Raw genomic sequence first — 4,845 nt, 5'->3', positions numbered from 1 at the left:
AGAGATGCAATGTTGGCCCAGTAAACATTCAGTAATCAGTCAGTTTCATTACACAGTCAGTAAACAATATTGGCACTGCCGTTCAACAAGGCGGGAATTATTGGACCGACTTTCGTACGGATTTGCCAATATATGGGTTACTAGTTGGCTTTCTTTGCAGGACATTGGCACGTAATAAGCCAATTTTTACGTTGTCGGTTTTTAATGCTCTACGACTGGGTGAGATTGAACAACGTGTTTTGAAAACTAGCGCACTGATCTCAGGCACACTGCGCAGGAACCAGAAATATGTTTGCAAGCTGCGACCACCTGTGATTTTCTGATGTCAACTCCATGCATAGTGCACCGCCATTTTTGCACTTCGCCTTCACCTAAATGCGCCCCCTAAACAGAAAAGCCAGTGCACCGCGTAGCAAGCAGGGGAAGTCGCATAAAATTAGCCGCGGCTTTATTGATCGTGCATGGGAACATGAGCATTCCATAAGAAGCAACGGTATTGCGAATTTGCCTGCGCATTGTATATTTTTCATTGTACGCCCCGCGGCTTTGGAGAATCAGGATTCCGAAAAGAATCGAGAATTACAGTGCCACAGAGCTGATGGAACCGTTTCATATTGCATCGAGATGAAGCGCATATGTATTAGTAAAACTTGTTTGTTTGTTTAGCATTGCATGGCATGTTGCGGTGACATAATCATCATGCTCCTATTCCAATATATTTGTTTGTTTGTGCATGTGTAGTAAGCTCCTTGTAGGAATGCCCCTGACAGAAAAAAAATTATTGTAAACTTTGGCTTTTCCGTGTCAACAACCTCTTTTCTTTGCCTGTATTTGGCACGGGGCATTCCGGATTTTTTTTTCGGCCTAACTTTCCATCCTTCAGCCCCCACTTTCCTCTCCCCCACGCACCCACGTGAACCTGGTCAATGCTATCAGTCAAGCGCTCAGACAAATATAAGCTGCTGTGTCGAATGGGCTGCTCTCGGAAGCACAGGGGAAAGCTGCGAGGTCACTATTGTCCTCCTTGTCTCCCTCGGTCGCTGCCTCCCAAAGAACGCGGTCGGGCTAGGTCCACCGGGGGAAAGTGGCGTTTACGCCGTTTTCTTCATTCACCCTGTCCTTTCACTCTTTCCTTCTATGCATCGCTAGCACGCCGACCGGGTGCAACACCGCGTGAGTGCTTGCCGTCTTGTCCGTTCTTGTCAGCGCACTCCTATCGTGAAAAGTGCTCGCTTGCGGTTGTCATTCCTACTGAGAAGCCTACATCTTGAAATACGCAGCAAAGTGGCCACGAATTTTCGTGAGTGTTATAATATAGGTGAAACAACAACTAAAACAAAAGTCGGCGCTCGTGGCCACCATCTTTGATGTGGGATTAACTCGGATACACAGAAGCATGGATCTTACAATGGCGAGTGCATTTGTTTTGCGCATGTTATAAGTTTTATAAGGAACGATATCACCCAAGCAATATCACACGGTATATATATTACTGAAACACCCCTGGCTAATGTAGGGTGCCTGTAATTACATAGCTCTTTTTTATTCGCGGCCTTTGAATAGTGCCCGGAGTAGAAGACGTGTAAATCTCTGTGAATTTCACCCAAATTCCAGGACTATGATTTTATCAAACCATGCTCGCGGCCTGATCCTGCTAGTCATACCGAGGAACCGCGTTTCTTCTCAATGTTCAAGGTGAAGCATCATTTCCAGCCGGCAGTATTTCTTTCTTTTCGTATAATAAATGCCTCATTTGCTAGTGTTTCCTGATGGAACTTCTCGGTTTCCACATTAAAAATTTCGCACGAAGGCCACATTGCATCTAGACAGTCTGAAACTAGGCTTTTTGTGCTGTAGCAGATTTTGCTGAATTTTTTTTTAATTATAAAGTGCTAAGCTGACTAGGTGTGGGGTGTAAACAAGGCGGACGGATCCTGCGCATTTTGTTTTTTTTTCTGAATATTCTGGTACACCTTCTACGAAAGATGTCATATATGTCGAAATATTAAAAAGTGTTACCTGACAAATCTCTTGCAATAAAGTTTCTTGATTCACCCCTTCGAACTCTCTGCTCAGACTTATAATATTGTTGCGGTATGGCGATTTTTCAAAAGAAAACACTGCCACATACATTTGTCATACCAACTGAGCATGTGTTGGTGGGCTAGTTGGTTAAGCATGATTACATCATGTGTTAAGCATGATTACGTCTCGTGCACCCCTTCTTCGTGTGTTGTTTTTTCGGCGCCGTCTTTGTAATCATGTTGTCATACCAACATCTGATAATATTTCTTTTTATTTTACAGTGCAAGCATCTCCTCCAAGTAATGGTGAAGTCGCTATGGGAAGTGGTAGCAATTTCAACGAAACCACCTCATTATCGTGGTCCAAGGGGGCCTGATCAGCCCGCCGTCATCCAAGCACTGACCAACCTGCCTACCGACGTCAGCTCCCTGCCCTGAAACCTCTGGCCAGCCCACCGTCCTTGGCACCTTGCCCGATTCCTATCCTGAGAGCAGTGCCTGTAAATAAACCGTTTGAAGATAACCGAGCGTCACCCATCTAGGTCCACGGAAAATGCCTGTTTGTGAAAATTTATTCGCAAGTAAACTGTCATAACAATCAATTTCAGTATTCTTTTATTATTATTTGCAAGTATAGATGACTTCTGCTTCTTGACACCTTTTTGTCTAGCTTTCCTAGCTACTATTGAGGAAGACGGTATGGGGACAATTGCTATAAAAATACCACTAGCAAAAGGTTTGCGGTAAGAATGGCTGCGTGCTCTAGAGCCAGCGTAATTAAAATATTCGTCATGCAAGGGGCATTGGCTCAAAGCTGGCATTAATAATGGCAACGATATGGCTCAACACTGGTCCTACGCTGGCAGCGCTATGGTTGCTGCATTGGCTCAAAGCTGGCATTAATAACGGCAATGGTATGGCTCAACGTTGGTCCTACGCTGGCAGCACGATGGCTGCTGCATTGGCATAACATTGGTCCAATCTTGGCTTTAACGCTGGGCCAGCATTGGATTGGGTTGCACTTTGCCAATATGCCAACATTGGTACAATATTGGTACCAATTTTTGCCAGCATTAGGCCATGGTTGGACCATTGCTGGTGTGCTGCCTGGGTAGCGACCTCTCCATCGTCACTGCCTCAACTCTTTCACCTAGATGATGCCACCCTCCTTTTAACAAGAAAGGAGCACCTCCGGCGCCGCACACATGCTCTCATACCTCCGTGTGCGGTAAACCTCCCCCGCTGTCTTACCCGTGCAGAGAAAGTTGCGCTTCGGAGGATCCAGGTCGGGGTTGCCCTCACTCCTGCCGTAACTACGAAGTGGCCGCACTTTCGCCCGTTATATCCTCGTCCTGAGTGTCCACTCTGCAAGTCGCGAAATGCTGAAGCCGACATCCACCACCTGCTGTGGGTTTGCCCTGCACTGAAAGCGACGAGGCTCCGGCACCTCGCAGCAGCGGGATTTTCGCCGCACAATCCGAGCGAGAACACTGCTTGGACGCAGACCGCATTATCGATCCCTCTTGGACTTCATTAGGTCAGCGAATCTTTTTTCATTCATTAAATCATTCTTATTCACCCGCATCCCATACCCCTGTGTGCCTGGAGGCATTTACCGTCGCATTTAAAAAAATCTTCCATAGCTGATCAAATCTTGAGATCAAATGCGGAGGGCATGTCCATTGCCTTTGCAAAGTGGTGTGCATGCAGGTGCATAGGAACTCGCGTCACATTAAGTGTGACACGATCCATTTAACCACACGGCCGGCCACTGGGGTAGCGCAGGTCCGATAGAAGGATGTACGTCTGTGACTGGGGGATGACGTCAAATATTCCTGCGCACCGAAAGCCTGACCGTTGGCTCCGACACTTTAATCGTTTGAACAATAACCATCGGGCTCTCTTTTTTTTTCAGAGGTCTCATTCGGGAAGACGATAAAACCGTGTTTATTGACAGGGAAGGGGAGTAAAGAACGGGACAGCTAGTCCGGTCCTCCTATATGAAGTCCTAGGCAGAGGTTCGTGCCCGTCGGATCAGTGCCAGGCGGACCTCAGAGGCGCCGTCGCGAAGGACGCCTTCACACTGCTCTGGGATGCGGTAGGCACGAAGGACGCGGGGAAAGAGAAGGAAGCGGTGCATTCTATACCGTAACGTATGTGGAATCGGTACTTGTGCCGGCAGAACGCACCGTAACCGGTAAGCGCGACGGTGAAGACAAAGTTGATGAGGTTCGGATCTAGTTCAGTAAAGTTTGTAAGCGTTTATACTGGTCGGATCAAGTTTCATAATATTGATAATGACACACCGGGCTGCGTGGAGATGTGCAGGTGGCACAATGTTTACGCATACTTGACACAACTCACAGACTAGTTCCTGCGTGAACTTCTGTCGCCACGCTTTGAATTTACGCGGCATGTGTGTTAACTGAGGCGATGCCCACGAGAGGGCGGCACAAGCAGGGGCGCCGAAATGGGCGGCCGTTGGGAGTTCCCTCGTTGCACAGGTAAATAATGTGGTATAAGGATCGTATCCGTAAAAATTAACTGCCGTTAGTATAACAGGTCATTGGTAAGAGCCCTAAAACCTGTAAAACACAACACGCTGTGTGATTTATTAACCGTCGTGGCCTCGAATCTTAGGATATTAAAGAACTGTCACCGCTGCTTTGCTACCGCCGAAATCATGGCTATATATAGCTGAACGTATAACTCCTTGTTGTACTTCCAAAGTACATATACTAAAATTGGAACGATACAGAGAAGATTAGCATGGCCCCTGCGCAAGGATGACACGCAAAATCGTGAAGCGTTCCACATTTTT

The 4,845-nt window shown here is 47.0% G+C and overlaps 1 non-coding gene across 1 annotated transcript; it reads left to right on the top strand.

Moving 5' to 3' along the window:
- The first annotated feature begins 4,742 nt into the window (after nt 1-4,742).
- On the top strand, nt 4,743-4,845 carry LOC135912960 (U6 spliceosomal RNA). Its single transcript, XR_010567838.1, has one exon. It is a non-coding gene; the product is annotated as a U6 spliceosomal RNA (small nuclear RNA).

This window comes from Dermacentor albipictus, chromosome 8, assembly GCF_038994185.2.
Source record: "Dermacentor albipictus isolate Rhodes 1998 colony chromosome 8, USDA_Dalb.pri_finalv2, whole genome shotgun sequence".
NCBI classification, from domain to species: domain Eukaryota; kingdom Metazoa; phylum Arthropoda; class Arachnida; order Ixodida; family Ixodidae; genus Dermacentor; species Dermacentor albipictus.
Note: the sequence above shows the minus strand (reverse complement) of the source record. Positions and strands in the feature narration are given on the sequence as shown.